This window comes from Thalassophryne amazonica, chromosome 3 (genome assembly GCF_902500255.1).
Source record: "Thalassophryne amazonica chromosome 3, fThaAma1.1, whole genome shotgun sequence".
NCBI classification, from domain to species: Eukaryota; Metazoa; Chordata; class Actinopteri; order Batrachoidiformes; family Batrachoididae; genus Thalassophryne; species Thalassophryne amazonica.
Window position 1 is genome coordinate 82,761,059 of NC_047105.1, and position 27,184 is coordinate 82,788,242.

Here is a 27,184-nt window from a genome sequence, read left to right on the forward strand (position 1 = left end):
TTCCTTTACCAGTCGGAAATACTAAAGCAACTGGGGCACCCCGAAAGTCAGAACAAAACGAGGACTCACAACCACAAGACCTATGTCCTCCCCATGAATCTGATATGGATGAGGACCAGGAAAGAGAGTCTGAAGAGGAGATCAATCCACAAGACTCAGAAGAGGATGAACCGCTATCTGTGGTAGGGGAAAGAGAAGTCTCACGCCCAGAACTACGAACTGGACGTTACAGAGGACGAAAGAAAGAAGTTGGGGTGTATAATGTGCGTGTAGCCTCTGAGAGAATTGCAAGGGATGTCAGGGTCAACCCAGTGGCGACCCGAGATAAGCGACAAACCTATGCTCCAGAAGTTGGACAAACTGGGTATGACATCCCAGAAGAGTGGATAGAGCGACAAGATGAAAAGAAAACTCTCGAGGTAACAGCTACTGTTGGAGAGTGGGCTAATATACTAATGTGGCCTTTCTATCCTACATTAACTGCCTGTAAAGAGTTAACAAATAACTTCAGAGTCGCCTATTTAGGCGTTGCCCATGATGTGATGTTGAGAAAACTAAAAACAGCAGCTTTACGCTGGTCACGGCAAGTGTTGAGAGAAACCAATGAAGAAAATCTGGATGATGAAGGAGAAACAATTCTACCATCATCAGGATTACAAGCGAGCCTCCCAAATCAGAACTTTCCTGCTGGATCTAGAGAGCAAAGTCTGCCAGCAATTCAAGCTGAAATTCAAGCAGACGGCAGGGAATTCCGTGAATTCAAGAAATTAAAGATGCTGGTGAGAGAGAAAGAACCAAATGAAGACCTAAAGGACTATTTGAAAGAAGTGTGGCCCCTTATTGACAGAGCTTCGAACAGTGAAGAGGGTAAATCTATGTGGCTAGCCCAAGTTACCAGTCAACCCATCAGTCGGGGTGAACCAGCACAAAACCATTATGCCAGGTTAGTGTTGGAAGATCCCAACGATGAAGATTCCCATATTGCTCGAGCTAAAGCTGGACTAGACAAAGGTCAAACATTGGTTCAAGTTTGGCATGGGCTGAAACAGACGATTTTGCCACAACGCTATGTTAGGGCACTGAGAGAGGTCACTAAGGGAAGAAGAGGGGAGATAACTTTTGTAAAAATGCCCATAGACGGCACTACAGTCCCGCAAATGGATGCGGTGGTAAAGAGCTGGGATTTGGAGCAGCAGTTCTATGAAGAAAAGAGGAAGAAGGAGAGCACACCGAGATCAGGACAAAAACCGGTGGGAGTGGAGAAAAGAAATTCAGTGCCTAAACCACCACCTCCTCAGTCACATCAAACACCACAGAGGAATAATCAAAGGCCTCCAGCTGGACAATGGAGCTCTCGGCCGAGGGGTCCACCACCTCCACCACCACAATCGCGACCTACACCTGCACCTCGTAGTGGTGGCTATCTCCCTAAAGAGGAGTACGACAAATTAACTCCAGAACAAAGAAAAACCCTCCAGGAAGTCCGCCAAGCTACAGCGGCGGCTGGAGGGCAAAAGAAGTAATGGCTTCGGAGGAGCGGGTCACGCTAGACCATGCCTACTGGGAAGGGGACGATATCTACACTGATGTGGATGGAGAACCGTACCTGGTGGACATGGGAGCAGAGGTGTCCATGACCCGCAGAAACCTTGTCACCATAGGATACCTATTGATCCAGTATGCAAATGGGGCAACGGAGAGAACACCATTTGGAATATGGAAAGGGATAGTTTGGTTAAAAGGCCCCTTTAATTTGATATCAGTCAAGGATTTGAAAGAACTGCATCGGCCTAAAAGACTTCGAACTTTAATAAGACGACGAGTGAAAAAATTACAAGCAAGAGTTGTACGAATGGGTATAACTCCAATTGGAAAGAGTCCAGTAAGCTGGTACAAAGAAGTGGATGTACCAGCAGAAAAAATTGAAGAAAGTGATTTCTCTGAAGTAGGGAAAGAAAAATTGAGGGAAATTATCTCCAAAGCTAATGTAGCACGATTTAAAAATGATTGTGGAGATTTGGGGACTAAACACATTCATGTCATCGAAGGAGGAGTACATCCACCGGTGCGACAATATCCCTTGAACCCTGGAGCGGTTGAGGAAATGGATAAAATAGTGAAAGAATTGGAAGCTTTGGGGATCATTCGAGTGGAATTGAATCCGATCACTAACAGTCCCATCCAAGCAGTTAAGAAGCCAGAGTCGGCAGGAGGAGGCTGGAGACCCGTAATCAACTTCAAGGCTCTCAATCGACGAACAATAGCCAATAGAGCGAGTCTGATAAATCCCCAAGGAGCACTGAAAACGCTCCAAATTAAGAAATACAAATCATGCATTGATCTGGCAAATGGATTCTTTTCCCTGCGATTAGCAAAACAGTCACAAGGGAAAACAGCATTCACACATAAGGGGAAAAGTTATGTGTGGCAACGACTCCCGCAGGGATACAGAAATTCACCAAATGTGTTCCAAGCAGCAGTAATGGAAATATTGAAAGATTTGGGAGTAACAGTCTACATCGATGATGTGTTTATCGCAGATGATGATGAAAATGAACACCTAATGTGGCTGCAAAAGGTGATACAGAAGCTCACAGAAGCTGGATTAAAACTCAACCTGAAGAAATGTCAGTTTGGACAATTCAAGGTTAACTATTTGGGATTCCAGGTATCATCAGACTTGGGACTCTCAGAAGTATACCGAGAAAAATTGAGTCAGATTAAACCACCTTAATCTGAGAATGACCTACAGAAAATATTGGGACTGTATAACTATGTGAGAGATCACGTTCCACACTATCAGAAATACGCAAAGCCCCTTTATGCTCGTCTCAAGAAGAAACCTAATGGACAAGAGCAAAAGCAATGGATTTGGACAGCTACAGATCAGGATTGCTTGGAAAAGCTAAAGAAAGCCATTCAAGACGCAGTTAGGCTGGAGCCGCGTAGTCTTACTACTCGTCTGCTAGCCGAAATAAGCTGTGAAGAAGAGGATTCGGTGGTAAAGGTGAGCAATGAAGGAGGGGGTATGGTAACATTGTGGAGCTATACTCTGTCTTCGATTGAGAGAAAATATCCACCGGAAGAAAAAGAACTGGCAGTCCTGGCTAGATATTGGAGTGCGTTAAAAGAACTTGCACAAGGTCAGGGAATAAAAGTTATCACTCAAAGCCAAGTCCACCGGTTCCTAAGGAAAGGAACTATTGAGAGCACTAAAGCCACAAATGCCAGATGGGGAAGGTGGGAGGACATCCTGCTAGATCCTGAGCTGGAAATTGGGCCAAAACAGTCGGCAACAAAAAAGTTACCGAAGGAGAGACAACTCCCTATGGAGCCATATGACTGGACTATGTACACTGATGGGTCGAAGAAAGGTACAGACAACATAGCTTATTGGGGCTATATTCTGAAGTATCAAGATAAGGAGAAATATCGTCAAAAAGGTCAAACGCCAGGGAGTGCCCAAGCTGGAGAAGTTACAGCAATACTGGAAGGACTCTTGGAGTTAAACAAGAGGAAAGTAAAAAGGGCTAAAGTGGTTACAGACAGTCATTACTGCGCACAAGCCCTGAAAGAGGACTTATCCATTTGGGAAGAAAATGGATTTGAGGGAGCTAAGGGGAAGCCGGTAGCTCATATGGATTTGTGGAGGAAAATAGCCGAGTTGAGGCTAACAATGGACTTAGATGTGGTACATCAGAAGGCCCATGTAAAAGAAGGAGCACACTGGAGCGGGAATGAAGAAGTGGACCGCTATGTGCAGCTGAGAAAAGTCGTCGTTGTCGGGATCGAGAAGTGGGAACAGACACCCAAGGGAAGGGTAGTTCCAAAAGAGTCCGTGAAAGAAGTGGTGCTGGCCGTACATGAAGCACTTGGCCATGCAGGCACCATTCCCACATGGAAGGAGCTGGAGAAGCTGCAACTTTGGATTCCGAGAAACCAGGTCTGCCGAGTCCTCAAAGACTGTGAAGTATGTGGTCGATACAATGCAGGACGACGAGGACAAAGGGTGGATGGTTTCACCATAAAGAGTACTGTTCCATGGGGATCAGTATGCATGGATGTTGCCGGGCCCATGGGGGTGACCGGTAAGAAAGGAGAAAAGTATCTGTTGGTGCTTGTGGACTCTATGTCAGGCTATGTGACTGTTAAGCCTGTGAGGAAAGCCAACGGCAGCAGTGTGATCAGCATGTTGGATCAAGTGTGTTCAAATCTGGGGATACCTAAGGAGCTGAGAACAGACAATGGGACACATTTCCGTAACGCTCAGGTCGACCAGTGGTGCCAGAAAAATGGAGTAATGAGAATTTACTCGCCCCCATACACCCCACAAGCAAATGGAGTTGTGGAAAGGGCTATTGGACTGGTGAAAAACTGGATTGGAAAAAATGCTAACACGAAGGAATGGAGTACTAAGGCCCTGGAAATTGGACAGGCCCTGAATGACCGCCAACGTGCCGGCAGGCCCACCCCTTCGCAAGAACTGAACCAACGCCCATTTTCGACACCGGAAGTGGGGCGGAGTCAGATTGAAAGGGACAGAGAACCAGAACCAAAGATCCCATTCAAGGTTGGACAGAAGGTGTGGGTGAGAGCTCGAGATCACCCAACCAACACTGCTGTTAAACCTAAGTATGAGACCACAGATACAGTAGTGAAGATACTGGACAGTAACACAGTAGAATTGAAGAGGAAAGGAATCCAAGGAGTGGAGCAGCTGAAGCCAACTCCTAACTAGACGAAACCAGGAGCTAAACATGGCCAAAAACACCCAAGATCTTCCACCCTTCGTCAGAATGGCCACTGTCAATGGGGTGGTTGCCTTAAGAAGAACAAGAGAAGGCCTCTGGGCAGGCAGAGCAGAGGATACTATATCATGCAAAGAAAGGATTTTTATCTCATGAAAAGGAGTTATTACAATGGAAAAAAGTTGAGAATCACTGTGTGGTTTGCCGTGGAGAAGTACAGCTGACGGTCCAATGGTCGGGACCTGGAGTTAGAAAACCCCCTATTCCAAATGGGGCAAAAAATGAATTCAAGCAATTACTTCACAAGCCGGTGAAGGTTTTGGATGCACTTGTATGTGGGTTATGCCGACTAAACCACTTGCCAAGAATGGTCTTTTACACCCAGTGGGACTTACGTGGAGACAATGTGGATATGCAGGTGTGTTCATGCTATTGGAATGGACGTGAGATTGAGTATTGCCTGGTGTGTAAAGCAAGAACTCATATGGGAAGACTACTGCATGTGGCAAAAGCAGATGGATAGCAAGTGAGAAGGTTTTTAGACCCCCTGAGGACCTTTCACACCGATGAAACCTGCTGGGCTAATCCTGCAGCAACAACTGCGCTTGATCAAGCTGAGGGGAATCAAGGCAGCGGTGACGTGAGTCCAACGGCACTAAGTGTCTGTCTGATGTTGGATACAACTAGAGCAGGAGGAAGTGACCAAGCTGCAGGAGGTAGTGAGCGAAAGCCGTCTTTGTTGCATGAAGCTATACATCAAAGTTGGTCCCAGGGTCCAGAGTATGGGCAAACTTATGACCTTCCAATAGATGCAATGCAAATTCCACTGGTGTTCAGAGTGTATAGAGATCCGGAGCGACCCGGATATACAGACATGATGGAAGGACTGACCGATGATCAACAGCAAAAAGCCCAAGAAGAAGGATGGATCGGCCCTTGGGAATTGACAACTTGGGCAAAATTGATAGAAGAAGTTCTAAAAAACCCAGAGGTTTTACTGGAAGATGCAGAAGAGGTGCCACAAGAAAAAGGGGGCAGAGAAACCCTTATGTATTATTTTACTACTGGATTAGACGCCTGGAGAAATAAAGCAGCAAAACCAAAGAAGAAATCAGCCGAGTACCATGTGACACCCGAAGAATGGGTGAGGAAAAGGAGGATACAATCTAGAGGGGGAGTGGCTAGCAGAGCGGACACTCCTAGTAGGCCGGACCAAACAATTAGGGTGCGGCTCACAGTGCTGATGGTGTTGGTTCCCTATGTGGGGGTTTATTCTGTCGGAGCACACGTTGAACTCCTGGAGGAACAGCAGCAGTCGTTAGACCAACCGACTCAAGGTGAGGAAAAATCAAGAAAGTCTCGGAATCGCTGGATGTTTCCCTCCATTTTCCGCGGGACAAGGAAGAAGTAAAAAGAAGCGGCTGTTTGCAAAATGTCGCAAGGACCAAATGTATATAGAGTACCCATTATTAATAATCGAGGAAGATTTGGACCCTACATACAAAGTGTCCTCGGTGCTGAGAAACTATACTTAAATTGGCCAGAAAAAGATTTTGAAGAAGAAGACTGGGAACTAGCATCTAAAGGATATTTTGTCTCAAATTATGAATATAAAAGAGATGCCGAATTAACAGAGACAACAGGACAAAAATTACTCGCTGAACGAGTGCTGAGCGATGCAAGTCTGCGGCATTGGTACATGAAAGGACGCCAAAGAATGCCCCAATCGGTTCCAAGATGTCCAGATACCTACCCATGGATATTAAATGTGATTTACCTACAACTCAACGACCTAAGATTCACATCGAGATGGGGGATTAATTACGTTGAGCCACTCCAAGGAATCTATGTTGAAATATACCTTAACCAGTGCTTGATCTGGACGACAAGCCCCAACATGCAACGTCAATTGCACAAACGACTGCAAGACCCAAGATATTCCGTATTAGATAACCAGACATTAAATTTGAGAATTATTGATCAACCCCTGGCCTGTATGACCTGCCTACCCCCAACCATACCACCAATTTTTGAAAATCAAAACTTCTGCTACCTGTACAAAAGAGGAGTCTGGAACTGTAGTCAAGCAAGAAAAATTCAGCTTCAAATTGAGCCCAAGGATCAAGAAGACAAGCCTATAGTTCCCCTTTATCTAGCCCTATCACAAACCAGGTATTCTGGATACCAGTTTTGGCAGCATTGGCAAGATCTATGGGACTATGTACCCCCACATCAAGTACAGAGGATCCCTGAGGGACCCCTCCCTAAACCTGATAGAATGATTGTTACGATGTGGAAGAGGGCGTGGAAAGGAATGGATTCAGAACTTAAGCACCCATCTCCCATCTACACTCATCTCTCTAAGAGACAACAACTGTTCCCTATGGTGGTGTATCTTGGCAGAAAGAGAAGGAGACCGATGGCGGAGTAACAACTCACTCTGAATCATGCTGCGGACCTTCAAATTGGATGAAAATAATGTAAATAGTCTACGCTCCGGGCCAAGAGGACTTACACCATATTTGGAATTACCCTACAAGAAAATATGTTTAAGCTGGCCGCAAAAGGATTATAAAGAAAAAGGATGGTTGCTGGGAACAGGAGGATACTTTGTAGATAATGACTCATATAAAAGAACTGCTGACCTTGCAGCGCCTGGAATATACACTCCTCTAGAAGCTATCGTGGACAAAGTTGGACAACACTGGAATTGCCCCGGGGTCGGATGGAAGTTTTACCCAATTCCCAGATGTCCAGACTTATAATGGTCTTTTTCCTGTGCCGCCGCGCCGCGTCGGCTGCGTCCCGACGCGCGGACCCGTCCGCACGTCTTTCATTAAAAAAATCTCCTTTAACAGTGGAATATCCGGATAAAATGCTGAAACCGACTTCTTCTGAAACTTCTCTGTTCTCTCACGACGTCCTGGATCAATAGAGCCTGAAATGTGGAGGTTTTAAGCTTGAAACAGGCTGATGACGCTGCCTGAGAGCGCTGCACGACGTCTCGCACCGTGAAAAGTCCTTAAAGCGACAGAATCACCTCAAAATCTCTCATCAGCTGTTAAAATTTTCACTGAAAACCAGCTTAATTTTTCGAACCATGTCCACTTCGATGTGTCTCACAGGTTTAGAAAAAATTTTGATCAAACAAAGCGCCAGTCTCTCAGCAACTTCTCAGACAAAGGAATTCCGACGAGGGGCTGGACGACTCCTCCCACAAGGAGTGCTCACAGGCGAATGACGTCACCGACAGGCATGGAAAAACTCACGCATGCGCACGAGGGTGCAAGCATGTCTGACGTAAAAACATATGAATGAAATCCATATAGTTTTTGAAAAAAATAAAAAGGACCTATACTTTACGGACAGCCCTCGTATAACTGTACAAAGTTGTTACAGATTCCAACCATTAAGGGGACCCTTCAAGCATGGCAGGAAGGAGTTAAGCGTAGTAAGGATGTCACCTGGTGGGGAATGGAGAAATATGAAGTTGAAGATTGGGTATTCCCCTGTTTAGATCGAAGTAATAATTATTGGGTTAAATATCAATACATCGCCACGGTCTACTCCAGAGATAGAGCTACTTGGTCTAGTCTACTCTGGAGACCAAATCCTTATGTTACGCCACGGCCCTGGAAAATGATTTGTAATAGACATAATACCACATGCACGATAAGCCTTGCCCGCCAAAATTGTAGAAAAGTTCCTGGCTGGGAAGAATATTGTGATGCTTACTATGACGGCGAATATGACACTTATGGCCATCAAACAGTTTGGGAGAAGAATAGTGCAGGCAAATGGATAAGAGCTTTTCCACCCAACGTTGGATGTGCAAAGGCTGTCCTGGGACATGGAATGTCGAAAAGGAAGCAGATCCTAGGCCACATAGTGCCATTTGTTGGAGATGCTTTGATAATGCTTGAAGAAGGATATGGTTTCAAGAAAGGTCTATGTGAAGGACAAGAAATTGTCGGTTACGAATGGTTGGGACCCAATCGGATTTACAATAATGGTACATGTGAATCGCCTGCAGAACATTGGTTAAGCTGTGGAAAAGGAAGAAGTCGGCATGAATGTTCTTGGTGGGAAAGAACGCAAATAATCGCTGGAGGAATCATCACCACTTTCGCTGCAGAGACCGGAGAAGTCATTAAAGAAGGTCTCGAAGTAGTGACTGGTTGGATTGGACAATTGTTTGGATATCTTTGGCCCTATCTGTTAATCATAGTAGGACTTATTATTGCTGCAGTAATTGGATATGTTTTGATAAAAGGAAGTTTCGCAGCCGCCCTATGCTTGTGTGGGAGGAGCACACAACGCAGTGAAATGGAGCCCCTCCTCCGTTAGGGGAGGAGCGATGGAGCCTACAAAGCTCGACGCCGAGACACGCCCTGTTCATTCTGCCTTGGGGGAGTGAAGGAAGAGGAAGCATCTACCTAACAGCGTACAAACTTAAGGAGATAAGTAAAAAGAATAAGAGAGCACAATGTCCAACAATACTGGCGGCATAAATGACACCATCTTCAAAGTGAGTAGAGTGGAGTTTATTGCACTACTGTTAATATGGCTGCTATACTGCTGTGTCGGCCGTTGGGACTTACGACAACCACTGCGAATAGTAACGCTACTACATGGATGTGTCAGATTGGCGATCATCAATCTGCACTACGGTCAGAGTGACTTAGGGTTGTCTTTATTCATCACTCACGTCCTCGGTCGCTTTACTCTCCAGTTTGACTGTTGGGGAATATGGCAGTACACATCGATTACTATTTGGATGGTGATAGATATGACAGCAATCTTTTACGCCCCGGCAGTGATAGCTGACATTGTGTGCGAAGCTGTGATGGCCCTGACCCTATTGGCGTACATAGCTACGTTAACTGGAGCCGTACAACGCAAGAAACCCTGGCTCTACAAACTTGGACTTATCATAATTTGGGCCTTAGGATGGGGAATACTATCAGCTTTATACTGGCTGTCCATGGTTAGTCAACTACTCCTGCTGTTATGGTTTACGACCTATGATGCTTGCTTCCCGCGTACAGCTCCTTCAGCTACAGCGGGAATGGTAACGTCATCACAGTCCCACTCTCCTACAGTGATCATGAGGCAGCTCTGGCGTGCATCTGAGTAATCCCGACGAACTCTTTTGCTTGCTTGCAATATAATAGTTAAAAGACTAATGTTTCCTCTTACACTATAGGGGGATATAAGATGTATTCATTGTCAAGCCACCCTGGAACAAGCGATCTACTTCTGGGAGGTAACACCGACTCTGTGGTGCCCGACGTGTTATAGCAACAACTTCGCTGTTCAAGTGGCACGAGGAATAATGGGACGGAAGGATACATCTTTTCTGCCCCAGGTACCAACAGCAACATACCTAAAAATTGAGGCTGAGGCAACCGTGATTTGGCATTCCCTTTTGGTTGATCAAATACGAGCTGACACTATAGTGTCTCCAGAAGGATATACGTATTGCCCCGTGTTTACCAAAATGTGGATGTACCCTACGGGAATAAGATTCTCCACAGCTCATCTCGCCGATGGCCGGATCGTGGCCATTGGTCCTTCATTACCACCAGCTCCACGTTCATCTCCACAGCACACTGTGGAGGTTGGAGTGCAGACCGAGGATATGAACGGGTGTTTGGAGGCCCTCACGCAGGTGTTCCTGGACGAACACCTTCAACAGCCCGAGCCTGAGGATATTCACGCTGAAGCTTCACCTCAACCGAAGGATACATCACCACGACCATCTACACCGGTTACACCGTGTTATACTCCCGTCACCCCCACTTCACCATGCGCACCATCGTTTCCTGATGGATTATCATCTCAGGAATATGAGGTGACTCCATCTACATCGGAATTACCATCACAAGCATCGCTACTGGAAGAGCAGCCTTCTGACGGCGACAGCAATCTACAGATGGGCGGAGAGGAGTACGTGGTGCTGGATGAGTGTCGTTCAACTCCAGCTCCTCCTGTTCTGTCTCCGCTGGTGGATGAGAAAGAAGTGCTCACCCTTCACCCTGTCGACGACGACGGGGATGTTTTTATGGAAGTATAAAGAGATCGGCAGAGCTTCAAGTCATGGAGGGGGTGTCAAGAAAGATGACTTTAAGCTTGCTTTTAGCTTGGCTTCATCTTGGAATATAATACGTGCCATTGGATTAATATACACGCTGTTGGATTAAACTGGACAGTGTTTGGTACTTTCCCAGAGTAAGTGAGGTCATACCGGACTTTTCCATTGCAGATGGGGAGGCCCATGGAATGAACTCAGTGGTGAAGATGATGGAATATGTCTAAGAATGATTCTAAAATGACCAAGTATGATCAGATAAAGTATTAATGTGTTAAAAGTAATATCTAAGAAATGATTAAATGAACTATTAATGTAATAAAAGTAAGAGTTGATTAGAAAAAGTATGTTACAAATAAGTGAAATGAATGATTGAAGAAGTTGTTTTTCATTGCAGTCAGAAGAAAGAGGAACTGAAGAAGTTGTTTTTAGTGCAGAGTTAGAGAAAGAGGAAGTTAGTGATGTTGCAAGCGAGGCCAGAAGAGCTGATGATAACTTATCAAATGATTAAGATGTGATAAAATATGAAATGAATAATAAGGAATGAAAATGTTTGTATATGATCATATGAATTGTTTTTATGTGAAAGAGAGTTGTAATGAAATGATTGAATATGATTGATGTGATTCTAAAGACATGATTTAAAAAGAATGAATTCTCAGAAAAGCTGATGTGATAACAGAAAAGAGGAACTTGAGAAATAAGTTACTGGCAGCCGAGAAATAAGTTACTGGCAAAGGGCTGTAGATGGCTTCCAGTAAGGGAAGGAGTAGGGAGGAGGTTTTGAGTCACCATCGTCCCCATGGTAACCAAGATCATCTGAAGAACAACAAGAGTCAAGCTCATATATAAGCTGTATAACACCAGGAAACGGGGTTATTCTTCCAGGGAGAGGTGCTGTTGTCACTTCTCCCCTGCTACGAGGAGATCACAAGACTTGACCATCTTGTGAGCTGCAATTGGAATCGTGGAGTGAGAGGATTGGAGACATAAGAGATCATTTGAGAGAGTTTTCAACTCCCACTCAGGCCGTCCAGTCACGAGGTAGCAGAGCATTGGAGAATAATCACTGGCCTTAAGTCTGAGTGAGGAAGTTTCAACATTTTCTCTCTCAAGGAACATCACATCATACCAGAATGGATTAGATCAACTTTTGGTTGATTGAAGAAGGAACAAACTCTTATGTGGATTAATTTCCTGAAGGATTACAACATCATACAAGGATCGTGGTCAGCTAATAACTAATAGCTGATGAAGAGGAAATCAAGTTCATCGAGCTGGGGATTTTAACATCAAAAACCTCCTTCCCTCACTCCTAGAAAAACTGTTAAGAAATCAATCCAGTCCAGTCAGAGTGAGATCAGAGAGCATTATTGAATCAAAAACAAAAATCTCTGCCAATCATTATTCTGATTATATTTGAATTTCTGTTGTGAAATTATCATCATATAACCTATTTTGATTATGTTGTTGGCACTTGCAAAACCTGCAATAAATTTCCAAGCATGCAGTTAAAGTGTTAAGGCTCGGACATTGGATTTATTGACGCTTCTTAAGGTGTAAAAGTTAAAGATTATTGGGTGTACAACATCAAAAAGTGCTCTAAAAGGTTAGTCTGGTTTTTAATGAAATTAACGCATCCTGGGGACTCGCTGTACGAGTCACTAAATTCAAAATCTAGCAACATTCCAAGAGCCCTGATCCATAAGAGGAGAGCTGCCGTTAACGGGCGTGGCCGGCTCGTATCCTGGTTCCAGAGTAGGCTATTCGACTGGGGTGCGAGATCAGCGTCAGCGGGGTGGACGTCCGGATGGAGGCAGTAAGCAGCTAGACGAATCTCCTCGCCACCAGCTTCAACAGCCTTTGTGCAGCCCTGCCGGGTAATACCCATGGAGACACGAAGGTCGGACCCCAGAGACGGAGAGCTGGTTTTTAGTACACAAACACACTCATCGGAAGGTGAGCGTGTGCCGCGTGTATCTAAAAAATAATAACGGGATCTGACAGTCCCTAGGGTAAAGAAAAAGTCTGCAGGTTACAGAGCTTTCACTTAATCGTGTTCTGTGGAATGTTCTCCCTGCTTCAATAAAACAGTTAGATTCTGTAGAGACTTTCAAGTCCAGACTTAAGACGCACTTATTTTCCCTTTCATATGGTTAGCATACTGGCATAGTATGTTGCTATGCTTTTTACTCTTTGAATTCATTTTATTAAGAAACAGAGCATGCCACAGCCTCAACTTTATCGACATTCTGGGTCTTTTAGTGAAGCTTAGGGCTAGTGGCCGGCGATCACCTTAGTATTTCTTCTGTTTTTCTTGTTGCTTAATGCTGACAAATTACACTGTATTTGTTGTCTTTCTTTTTTCTTTTCTCTCTGTTTGAGGTGCGGGTCCAGTCAGAGATGGGTGTGGTATCTGTTCCGGAAACTGTCCTGCGCACCGGCAACATTTCCTGTATGTTTGTTTTGTGAATTTTTTTGAATTTGTGTTTGTAGACAGCCCAGTCTCACATTTTTTTGTTGTTGTTTGTTTGTTTGTTTTTTCGTGCTCCCGTGACGAAATGAGTCAAATTTTCGTGACGGGTTTTTTTAACTCACTATTCTTAACCCTACTCCTACCCCTGACCCTAAATTTAACCATAACCTAATCTTACTCTTTCCCCCCACCATAACCACCCCAACCCCCCACTTCACTTTTAATTTCGTGCAGCCATCACGGAAGGAATTAGAATGAATTCATGCTGCCGTGATGAAAATGAGGTGCTTTTCGTCACAATATCATGAGCCAGTACATTAATGTATATTTCATGCTGCTGAATCATGACTTGCCGTGAGACCAGGTTGCTGTAGCATGGCCCAAGCAGAGGGTCACCCCTTTGATTCTGCTCTGCTTGAGGTTTCTTCCTCAGAAGGAGTGTTCCTTACCACTGTTGCTCTGGGGGTTGGAAAGGTTAGACATTACTTGTGTGAAGTGCCTTGAGGCAACCTTGTTGTGATTTGGCGCTATATAAATGAAAATAAATTGAAAATGAAATTGAATTCTTGGTTAGTTTGGGCACAAGAAGTTTGAGATATAATTTCAAAAAACTGGATTACAGCCAGAAACTAAAGAACTGTTATTTTTATTTTTTTTTTTTTGTTTGTTTGTTTATTTGTTTGTTTAAGTGAACACATAATTTTTATGTTATTCTTTTATTCCCATATTTACTTGTTTTGTGTCACACTTGCTTTGATAATGTTAACGAATATTTCCCATGCCCATAGGCTATTTTTTAACTGAATTGAATGATAATCAAAACAATGTCGGACTCTGTAGTTTTCTCTGGGCCCCTCCCCAATCAGACCGGGAGTGACATGTTTAGCCGCGTGTTCTCCTTGAATTGCTGGCTGTCTGAGTGGTGTCCAAAAAATGAGGTGGGCTTCATAGATAATTGGCAAAGCTTCTGGGGAAAACCTGGTCTTGTTAGGAGAGACGGCATCCATCCCACTTTGGATGGAGCAACTCTCATTTCTAGAAATCTGGCCAATTTTCTTAAATCCTCCAAACTGTGACTATCCAGGGTTGGGACCAGGAAGCAGAGTTGTAGTCTTACACACCTCTCTGCAGCTTCTCTCCCCCTGCCATCCCCTCATTACACCATCCCTGTAGAGATGGTGTCTGCTCCCAGACCACCAATAACCAGCAAAAATCTATTTAAGCATAAAAATTCAAAAAGAAAAAATAATATAGCACCTTCAACTGCACCACAGACTAAAACAGTTAAATGTGGTCTATTAAACATTAGGTCTCTCTCTTCTAAGTCCCTGTTGGTAAATGATATAATAATTGATCAACATATTGATTTATTCTGCCTTACAGAAACCTGGTTACAGCAGGATGAATATGTTAGTTTAAATGAGTCAACACCCCCGAGTCACACTAACTGTCAGAATGCTCGTAGCACGGGCCGAGGCGGAGGATTAGCAGCAATCTTCCATTCCAGCTTATTAATTAATCAAAAACCCAGACAGAGCTTTAATTCATTTGAAAGCTTGACTCTTAGTCTTGTCCATCCAAATTGGAAGTCCCAAAAACCAGTTTTATTTGTTATTATCTATCGTCCACCTGGTCGCTACTGTGAGTTTCTCTGTGAATTTTCAGACCTTTTGTCTGACTTAGTGCTTAGCTCAGATAAGATAATTATAGTGGGCGATTTTAACATCCACACAGATGCTGAGAATGACAGCCTCAACACTGCATTTAATCTATTATTAGACTCTATTGGCTTTGCTCAAAAAGTAAATGAGTCCACCCACCACTTTAATCATATCTTAGAGCTTGTTCTGACTTATGGTATGGAAATAGAAGACTTAACAGTATTCCCTGAAAACTCCCTTCTGTCTGATCATTTCTTAATAACATTTACATTTACTCTGATGGACTACCCAGCAGTGGGGAATAAGTTTCATTACACTAGAAGTCTTTCAGAAAGCGCTGTAACTAGGTTTAAGGATATGATTCCTTCTTTATGTTCTCTAATGCCATATACCAACACAGTGCAGAGTAGCTACCTAAACTCTGTAAGTGAGATAGAGTATCTCGTCAATAGTTTTACATCCTCATTGAAGACAACTTTGGATGCTGTAGCTCCTCTAAAAAAGAGAGCTTTAAATCAGAAGTGCCTGACTCCGTGGTATAACTCACAAACTCGTAGCTTAAAGCAGATAACCCGTAAGTTGGAGAGGAAATGGCGTCTCACTAACTTAGAAGATCTTCACTTAGCCTGGAACAAGAGTCTGTTGCTCTATAAAAAAGCCCTCCGTAAAGCTAGGACATCTTTCTACTCATCACTAATTGAAGAAAATAAGAACAACCCCAGGTTTCTTTTCAGCACTGTAGCCAGGCTGACAAAGAGTCAGAGCTCTATTGAGCTGAGTATTCCATTAACTTTAACTAGTAATGACATCATGACTTTCTTTGCTAACAAAATTTTAACTATTAGAGAAAAAATTACTCATAACCATCCCAAAGACGTATCGTTATCTTTGGCTGCTTTCAGTGATGCCTGTATTTGGTTAGACTCTTTCTCTCCGATTGTTCTGTCTGAGTTATTTTCATTAGTTACTTCATCCAAACCATCAACATGTTTATTAGACCCCATTCCTACCAGGCTGCTCAAGGAAGCCCTACCATTATTTAATGCTTCAATCTTAAATATGATCAATCTATCTTTGTTAGTTGGCTATGTACCACAGGCTTTTAAGGTGGCAGTAATTAAGCCATTACTTAAAAAGCCATCACTTGACCCAGCTATCTTAGCTAATTATAGGCCAATCTCCAACCTTCCTTTTCTCTGAAAAATTCTTGAAAGGGTAGTTGTAAAACAGCTAACTGATCATCTGCAGAGGAATGGTCTATTTGAAGAGTTTCAGTCAGGTTTTAGAATTCATCATAGTACAGAAACAGCATTAGTGAAGGTTACAAATGATCTTCTTATGGCCTCGGACAGTGGACTCATCTCTGTGCTTGTTCTGTTAGACCTCAGTGCTGCTTTTGATACTGTTGACCATAAAATTTTATTACAGAGATTAGAGCATGCCATAGGTATTAAAGGCACTGCGCTGCGGTGGTTTGAATCATATTTGTCTAATAGATTACAATTTGTTCATGTAAATGGGGAATCTTCTTCACAGACTAAAGTTAATTATGGAGTTCCACAAGGTTCTGTGCTAGGACCAATTTTATTCACTTTATACATGCTTCCCTTAGGCAGTATTATTAGACGGTATTGCTTAAATTTTCATTGTTACGCAGATGATACCCAGCTTTATCTATCCATGAAGCCAGAGGACACACACCAATTAGCTAAACTGCAGGATTGTCTTACAGACATAAAGACATGGATGACCTCTAATTTCCTGCTTTTAAACTCAGATAAAACTGAAGTTATTGTACTTGGCCCCACAAATCTTAGAAACATGGTGTCTAACCAGATCCTTACTGTGGATGGCATTACCCTGACCTCTAGTAATACTGTGAGAAATCTTGGAGTCATTTTGATCAGGATACGTCATTCAAAGCGCATATTAAACAAATATGTAGGACTGCTTTTTTGCATTTATGCAATATCTCTAAAATCAGAAAGGTCTTGTCTCAGAGTGATGCTGAAAAACTAATTCATGCATTTATTTCCTCTAGGCTGGACTATTGTAATTCATTATTATCAGGTTGTCCTAAAAGTTCCCTAAAAAGCCTTCAGTTAATTCAAAATGCTGCAGCTAGAGTACTGACGGGGACTAGAAGGAGAGAGCATATCTCACCCATATTGGCCTCTCTTCATTGGCTTCCTGTTCCTGTTAATTCTCCTGTTAACTTTCCTTTTTGCTAAAGCTTATAGTTAGGGCTGGATCAGGTGACCCTGAACCATCCCTTAGTTATGCTGCTATAGACGTAGACTGCTGGGGGGTTCCCATGATGCACTGTTTCTTTCTCTTTTTGCTCTGTATGCACCACTCTGCATTTAATCATTAGTGATCGATCTCTGCTCCCCTCCACAGCATGTCTTTTTCCTGGTTCTCTCCCTCAGCCCCAACCAGTCCCAGCAGAAGACTGCCCCTCCCTGAGCCTGGTTCTGCTGGAGGTTTCTTCCTGTTAAAAGGGAGTTTTTCCTTCCCACTGTAGCCAAGTGCTTGCTCACAGCGGGTCGTTTTGACCGTTGGGGTTTTACATAATTATTGTATGGCCTTGCCTTACAATATAAAGCGCCTTGGGGCAACTGTTTGTTGTGATTTGGCGCTATATAAAAAAAATTGATTGATTGATTGATTATCGTATTGATTTCATTTTTTTTTTAAGTGAACGCATAATTTTTATTTTATTCTTTTAGTACCATACTTGTTTTGTGTCACACTTGCTTTGATAATGTAAATGCATTTCTGTCCTCGTGCACAGAGGTTCTGTCTCACGGTTGAATTCACTAACATCTCAAAAAACTAGTGCAAAAGTGTGTGGGCAGGAAAACGTTTTGTGCTTTGGGGTGGAGACAGATTTGCGGGTGATTTACTAAGAATAAATGTGCAGCTCATGGCGGGCTGTAATGTAACTTTGTGAATTAGGATTTTGTATGAGTGCGAGCGCACTATGCAATGAAATAAGCACATTTTTTAAGTTACTGCACACAGGTGCAAAGCATCTCTTCATCCACATGTTATATACATGGAACACAACTCAGTCCTCGAACAGCAATATAGTTTATGCGGACTATAATATATTTACAACCAAGTGCGTTTGATTTTAGTGCATTTTGTTTTAGTGCCTTTGGTTTTAGTGCGCCCTGCCGCATTTCTCCACACAGTGGCGCTGCGTCATGAAGGACATCAACATGCAGATCCACGTTGGACCTACTGTGACCACCCCGAGTGGGGGGGGACAAAACAAAATAAAGGAGCTGTTAGCATGGTGGATTACTGGTTAGCACTGTTTCCTCATGGCAAGAAGGTCATGGGTTCGATTCCCACCTGTGGCCGTTCATGGAGTTTACATGTTCTCCCCATGTTTGCTTGGGCTTCCTCCCACATTTAAAGACATGCAGGTTAGGTGAATTGGAAACTTTATAACTGTCCAGTTCTCCCTTGCAAAAGAGGTCTCGATCTTAATGGGACTAACCTGGTTAAATAAATACTAAGTTATTTGTCTGATGTTTGATGTATTTTAAAAACTGATTACACTTGGTGCAGTTTCCTGTAATCCGGACAAAACCTTCTTTCAAATCATTTCTTAGAGCAAGACTTGACTTGCAGTATGTGTCATGCGCTTCATTACGCACGACCTGTGAGACTAAACTACGTTCACACGCTGGCAAAGAAAGACAGACAAAGAGACAGACAGAACAACAGCTGCTGATGGTGTCTCTCGTTTGCGAGTTTGAAACTTTGACATTCACTGGCTGCCCTTGACCCCAGCCTGGATAAAATGGGGTGAAATGGGGGTAAATACTCACGAAATGGGGACAACAAACGTTAATTTCATTAAATGCATACCTCAAAATAGCGCACCCGAACCCACGTAAGGACATAAAAATTTATCTCGTTATAATACTCCTTTAAGTACACAAGAAAGTGCTGCCACGTAAATAACAGGGTGTCCGCTTACCTATGGACATAAGAGTTCGTTTTGTCATAACTGAGTGCATGTAACGAAATGTACCGTAATTTTAGGCCCCATTTCGCTCCATTTCGTTACATGTCGTCCATTTCCTATTAAATGTTTCAATGTATAACAGGTGGACCAAAAACAAAAAATAACTATGTAGAAGCACTCAGAGTGCAAACCTGTGACTGGATAGCATGTATCCTTAGCACTTGGCATCACAGTTTATTGCAACTTGCACCTTTCCCAGAAGCTACTGTCATCTGAGCACCGATATTGATATTGCATGTGCTTATAGACAAAAACAAATGAGACAAAATTCAAGTTATTATTCAACTAAACTGCAAATATTTGAATTTTTTAACATTTATGAAACACTTCTCTAAACAAGGTCATAGGGTCACTGAACCTAAAGAGATTCCCTCCTTAGCACAGTGATCTACTCAATAATTCAGTGTTACAACCAAAACTATGATACATACACTTTTCTTTCCTTTATATTTGACATCCTTGACCATGAAAACATACCACTAGAACTTGGAACCACTTTTATGTCTTTATTAGTTCAAACGCTATTGTATAAAAATGATTTTTCAGTAATGGCGGTTTTCTTCTGGATCTAGCTCCATAACATTTGAAGCTACATCAAATCTGATGACACCTTACTGAATCAGTACAGATTCAGCTACAATTTGGTGTTAGTTGTGCATCTCTAGCTTCATTTGTCACCTCACACTGACACATTTTCTATTTTCCCTATATTTTTGCATATTTTGTATCACCAGATCCGAAACCCGGATCCGATCATCACCAAACTTTGTTGTTTGATAGAACATTTGACTATGTTACACCCTAATCCGGATCACCACTAAAATTTAATCACTTGTTCCTCTTGTCATTTCCAATGACTCCACAAAATCTCATCAAAATCCATTCAAAACGTTTTGAGTTATCCTGCTGACAAAGAGACAGACAAACAAACAAACGCGACCAAAAACATAACCTCCTTGGCAGAGGTAAAAAGGCCCCGCACATATCAGAGCATGTGTGGGACATCACGACTGTGCGTAAAGGACACAGGGTTTGAACATACTCATCACTGTTCCTTCCCACTGTTGCCAAGTGCTTGCTCATAGGGGGTCGTTTTGACCGTTGGGGTTTTTCATAATTATTGTATGGCCTTGCCTTACAATATGGAGCACCTTGGGGCAACTGTTTGTTGTGATTTGGCGCTATATAAGAAAAAAGTTGATTGATTGATTGATCACTGGCTATTAAAAACAAACATATAAAAACATATTGTTTGTTGTAAAAAAAAAATTGTTATTGTGTTCTCAATTTTTTGGTAAAACATTTTTATACTTAAAAAATTGAGTAATTAAAAAAACTGTGAAATCACTTAAAAATACTTGATCATCTTGATAAATCTAAGTAAATAATTTGTTAAACAAATACTAATTAAATGAAATAAGCTCAAATAATAAATGTAAAGCTAAGATAAAATTAACTTAATTTTTTTTCAGCATTTCATTTGATAAATATCCAACTCAAACAATCAATTGAATGTGTTTCAGAGATTTTATTAAATCACTATAGCTGTTTCTTACTGTAATAAATACAAAGCCACTGAATGACTTTTTAGAGTATAATAGCCATGACCTTGATTGACCTTGATTTCGAATAACTGCAACGTTAGAGCGCAGGCCACATGACCTTGACTTAGAGCACCTCAAACATTATCATCATCAGTGGTCAGTTTGTCAGTTGGTGGTCAGTTGGTGGAAAGAGCAGGTCATAACTTCTGATCAGAGCAACAAGCAGGTCAGAACTTCAGGTCAGAGTAAGGAGCAGGTCATAGCTTCAGGTCAGAGTAACAGGATGTCTTCAGTCAAAGACTGAAGTGTTGTCTACAGTCGGTTCTGGTGCTTTTGGAAAATGCCAGAAAATTCTGAGAAAGTCTGATGGAAAAGTAAGCAAATCTAAGTAAAGTTAATCTAAGTAAATCTAATGATTTTCTACTAAAGGCTTTCACTAACGGTTTTCAACTGAAAACATATCTGTGATAACTATCAGAAAACTTTTTCTAGTCTTAATACAGATCAAACTATCTTCACATGAAAGTGTGAAAATGTTTATGGTTAAACGAGTAATCATATTGATTTTGGGACATTTTATTGGAGGTGGAGCTGTTCATGGTACTGAGCTACTGTTTCAGCACCAAAGACATGCAGGTTAGGTGGTTGGAAACTTTAAAAATTGTCCAGGTCTCCTTTGTAAAAAAAAAAAAAAAAATCTTCATCTCAATGGAACTAACCTGGTTAATTAAACAAAATGCAATGAAATCAGCACTTAAGTAAAGTTACTGGACACATGGTGCAAAGCACCTCCTTAACCAGATCTAATATACAGGGAAGACAACCTGAACTGCAGTTTGCAAACTGCCATGAGACTGGGTTGTAAAAATGCCACTATAAATTAATGTTTAATGATGGTATTTTCTGTGTTTTCAGTGTTCCTTGATTGGAGAAAGCAAGATGAATGAATGAATGTGGCAGTTTCCATGTTCTTCTAAGAGTATTTGGCACACTTGAGTCACACACCAAATTGCATACAATAAGGCAAATCTATTAAATGGACATTACATGCTATTTTGTATATTTGAAAGATGCAATCCTTAGTCGATCAGGTTGAACATTTGTTTGCAGGTGGTATGGAGTTTGCACACATTTGTTAACACTCAAACCTTGAGTACATCATGCCCGATGTGGTCGCCTGTGAACATGTGGAAGCTATGAGAAGATTTTCACTTTCTAATATTTTATACTAAAGGTTAATCTTTCATCAAAATGAACAATAAAATAGTTGATTGTGGGAAGTGACACATATGGTTGTGTTGAATTCTGTGTATTTAAGATTTGTTTTTAATGAAACCCACTCCCCCTCTAGCTGCCACCTTATCGTGGTGGGGGAGTTTGCGTACCCGGATGATCCTAGGAGCTATGTTGTCGGGGGCTTTGTGCTCCCTGTAGGGTCTCCCAAGGCAAACAGGTCCTAGGTGACGGGTCAGACTAAGGGCAGTTCAGAACCTCCATGACCAGTAAAAGATCAAGGACCGAGACATCGCCTGGTATGGCGGGTGCCGGGGTCCCACCCTGGAGCCAGGCCTGGGGTTGGGGCTCGCGCGCGAGCGCCTGGTGGTCAGGCCTTAGCCCATGGGGCCCGGCCGGGCTCAGCCCGAAAGAGTGACGTGGGCCCACCCTCCGGTGGGTTCACCACCTGCAGAGGGGGCCATGGGGGTCGGGTGCAGAGAGGATTGGGTGGCAGTCGAGGGCGGGTGGCCCGGCGGCCCAGTCCATGATCACAGCCCCTGGCTGTTGGGACGTGGAATGTCACCTCGCTAGGGGGAAGGACCCTGAGCTTGTGCGGGAGGTTGAGAGATACCAACTAGAGATAGTCGGGCTCACCTCCACGCACAGCTTGGGCTCTGGTACCCAACATCTGGAGAGGGGCTGGACGCTTCATTTTTCTGGTGTCGCCCAGGGGGAGAGGCGGAGAGCTGGGGTCGCATTGCTTATTGCTCCCCAGCTCAGTCGCCAAGTGTTGGAGTTCACTCCGGTGAATGAGAGGGTCGCGTCCCTACGCCTTCGGGTCGGGGACAGGTCTCTCACCGTTGTCTCAGACTACGGGCCGAGCAGCGGTGCAGAGTACCCGACCTTCCTGGAGTCCCTGGGAGGGGTACTAGATAGCGCTCCGACTGGGGACTTCATTGTTCTCCTGGGGGATTTCAATGCCCATGTGGGCGGGGACAGTGAGACCTGGAGGGGGGTGATCGGGAAGCACGGCCTCCCCGATCTGAACCCGAGTGGTGTTCAGTTGTTGGACTTCTGTGCTAGTCACAGTTTGTCCATCACGAACACCATGTTCGAGCACAAGGGTGTCCATAAGTGCACGTGGCACCAGGACACCCTGAGCCGGAGGTCGATGATCGACTTTGTAGTCGTATCATCTGACCTTCGGCCACGTGTCTCGGACACTCGAGTGAAGAGAGGAGCAGAGCTGTCGACTGATCACTACCTGGTGGTGAGTTGGATCCGCTGGGAGGGGAGGAAGCCGGTCAGACCTGGCAGGCCCAAACGTATCGTGAGGGTCTGCTGCGAGCAACTGGCGGAACCCTCTGTCAGCGAGGTCTTCAACTCCCACCTCCGGGAGAGCTTCTCCCAGATCCCGGGGGAGGTTGGAGACATGGAGTCCGAGTGGACCATGTTCTCCACCTCCATTGGCAATGTGGCTGCTCGTAGCTGTGGTCGCAAGGTCTCTGGTGCCTGTCGCGGCGGCAATCCCCAAACCCGGTGGTGGACACCGGAAGTAAGGGATGCCGTCAAGCTGAAGAAGGAGTCCTACTTATCTTTGTTGGTAGGTGGGACCCCAGAGGCAGCTGACAGGCCAAGCGTGCCGCAGCCCGTGCGGTCGCAGAGGCAAAAACTCGGGTCTGGGATGACTTCGGGGAGGCTATGGAGGAGGACCATCGGTCGGACTCGAAGAGATTCTGGCAAACCGTCCGACGCCTCAGGAGGCGCAAGCAGCTCTCCACCAGCACTGTTTACGGTGCGGGTGGGGAGCTGTTGACCCTGACTGGGGATATTGTCGGGCGGTGGAAGGAGTACTTCATGGATCTCCTCAATCCTATCGTCACGTCTTCCAAAGAGGAAGCAGAGACTGGGGACTCAGAGGCGGACTCATCCATTACCCAGGCCGAAGTCACCGAGGTGGTTAGAAAGCTCCTCGGTGGCAAGGCTCCTGGGGTGGATGAAATCCGTCCTGAGTACCTTAAGTCTCTGGATGTTGTGGGACTGTCTTGGCTGACACACCTCTGCAACATCGCGTGGCGATCAGGGACAGTGCCTCTGGATTGGCAGACCGGGGTGGTGGTCCCTCTGTTTAAGAAGGGGGACCGGAGGGTGTGTCCAAACTATAGGGGGATCACACTCCTCAGCCTCCCCGGTAAGGTCTATTCCAGAGTACTGGAGAGGAGAATTCGACCGATGGTCGAACCTCAGATTCAGGAGGAGCAGTGTGGTTTTCGTCCTGGTCGCGGCACACTGGACCAGCTCTACATGCTCCATCGGGTGTTTGAGGGAGCATGGGAGTTTGCCCGACCAGTCCACATGTGTTTTGTGGATCTGGAGAAGGCGTTCGACCGTGTCCCTCGGGGCATCCTGTGGGGAGTGCTGCAGGAGTACCGGGTCCGGGGTCCTTTGCTAAGGGCTATCCGGTCCCTGTACGACCACAGCAGGAGCTTGGTTCGCATTGCCGGTAGTAAGTCAAACCTGTTTCCAGTGCACGTTGGCCTCCGCCAGGGCTGCCCTTTGTCACTGGTTCTATTCATTATTTTTATGGACAGAATTTCTAGGCGCAGCCAGGGTGTAGAGGGGGTCTGGTTTGGGAACCACAGAATCTCATCTCTGCTGTTTGTGGACAATGTGGTTCCATTGGCTTCATCAAATCAGGACCTTCAGCGTGCACTGGGGCGGTTTGCAGCCGAGTGTGAAGCATCCGGGATGAAAATCAGCACCTCCAAATCCGCGGCCATGGTTCTCGACCGGAAAAAGGTGCTTTGCCCTCTTCAGGTCGGTGGAGTGTCCTTGCCTCAAGTGGAGGAATTTAAATATCTCGGGGTCTTGTTCACAAGTGAGGGACGGATGGAGCGTGAGATCGATAGACGGATCGGTGCAGCATCTGCAGTGATGCGGTCGCTGTATCGGACCGTCGTGGTGAAGAGAGAGCTGAGTAGGCGGGCAAAGCACTCGATTTACCGATCGATCTACGTTCCGATCCTCACCTATGGTCATGAGATTTGGCTCATGACCGAAAGAATGAGATTGCGAGTACAAGCGGCCGAGATGAGTTTCCTCCGCAGGGTGGCTGGGCACTCCCTTAGAGATAGGGTGAGGAGCTCGGTCACTCGGGAGGAGCTCGGAGTCGAGCCGCTGCTCCTCCACGTCGAAAGGAGTCAGTTGAGGTGGCTCGGGCATCTTTTCCGGATGCCCCCTGGACGCCTCGCTGGAGAGGTGTTCCGGGCACGTCCCACTGGGAGGAGGCCCCGGGGAAGACCCAGGACACGCTGGAGGGACTATATCTCTCGGCTGGCTCGGGAACGCCTTGGGGTTCCCCCAGAGGAGCTGGGGGAGGTGTGTATGGATCGGGAGGTCTGGGCGGCTTTGCTTGAGCTGCTGCCCCCGCGACCCGACTCCGGATAAAGCGGAAGAAAATGGATGGATGGATGGATGGATGGATGGATGGATGGATGGATGGATGGATGGATGGATGGATGGATGGAAACCCACTGGTATGTGTAGATCCTGGCATGGAAGGTGGTGCACACCCGGAAGATGAGAGAGAGTCTCAAGAACAGGCTCATCCAGGAAATCAACCTGCTGAAGGAGCTCCACCACCCAAATATAGGGCAGTACATTGATCACTTCATAGAGAAGAGGGTTTATGTTGTGATGGAGTACTGTGAGGGTGTTGATCTGGCCAGCCTCATCAAGTGCTGCATCGAAAAAAAGGTAAAAATATCATCCTTAATTTGTCTTCACTTTGCATATTATTTCTGCATGTAGTTTTATGTCTGTGCTTTGTAGAAATATCTGCGGTATTAACTGTTTGTCTGTTCATCTCAACAGCTTTTTCCTCCCTGAGAAACTCATTCTTCAGGTTTTGGAGCAACTGGCCTCAGCCCTGGAACACTGTCACAGATGCCCCAATGGCAGTGTTGTTCTCCATCAGGACATAAAGCCAGCTAATGTTTTTCTCGATGACGACTTAAACGTTAAGTTGGGTGATTTGGGGCTGGAAGACATTGTAAAGAATAAATGAAAATATATGCTGTTTTACTCATAATTAGCTTTGCATGCTAACAATGCTAAAAGTTACCAAACTGAATAAAAGGTTTTGTGTTCATTATTTACAAAAAGTAACAAATGTTTAGAAGTATTTACACCATGCAGGTTTAAATGAACTAGATATTGTATTGAATGAATGAAGCTGAATAGAGTGTATACTTGTGCCATAATGTGTTTAAGGGTTTTATCATGATGTCAAATGAATGAAAATGTGTATGCCTATGCTTTGATAGGTGTTCAACTGATTTATGATGGTTATGAAATGATACAATATTATACGGTTTGATTAATGATTGAAATATATGCTTATGATGAATTGTATTGAACATGTTTAACTGCTGACAGGTGTGTTGACTCTCAAATCAGTAAAGTGTTTTGGTTTAAGGTTTTCATAAATAACATATGCTTAAATAGGGTGTAACATGTTGGTTTAAAACATGTCAGACATTGACCATTTTTAATAAAGTCATGACTAATGCCTGACATGATGTTTCATGATATGTTCAAAGGTCATGAGGTCAAGAAGTGTACTGCAAATAATGTTGTTGTTGTATCTGTTTATAATCAAATGGTTTGTACGAGGTCTGTCAGAAAAGTATCGGACCATTGGCTGGGAAAAAAAAAACTGGCTTACCTGGAGCGTTGGAAACCTAATCACCCACGAAGTAGTCTCCTTGGGACTCCACACACTTCTCCCAGTGGTGTTGCCACTGTTGGAAGCATTCCAAGAAAGCCTCTTTTGGAATGGAGTGCAGCTCTGCTGTCGTTGCAGCCATAATGTCCTCTCTTGTCTCAAATCGCGTTCCTTTTAATGGTCTTTTAAGTTTTGGGAACAGCCAGAAGTCGCAAGGGGCCATGTCAGGAGAGTAAGGCGCCTGTTGAACCACCAGAGTTTGGTTTTTCGTCAAATAAGTCTGAATTAAGTGAGAGGAATGAGCTGTCATGTCATGATGGATGCGCCAATTTCCTGTGGCCCACAACTCCTGTCTCTTGAGCTGCACACCATCACGTAGACGACGGAGGACATCCCTGTAATACTCCATTATTGTTTGACCCTGTGGTGCGTACTCGTGGTGTACCACACCACAGGAGTCAAAAAAACAGTCAGCATTACCGTCACGTTGCTGCACACTTGGCGCGCCCTCTTCGGTCGTGGCAACGTGGAATGCTTCCATTGTGACGACTGGAATTTGGTTTCCGGGTTGTACCCGTACATCCAGGACTCATCACCGGTGATTATGGTGTCCATAAAGCTGGGATCAGTTTGTATGGAGTCCAGCATGTCCTGTGAGACTACAACATGACGTTGCTTTTG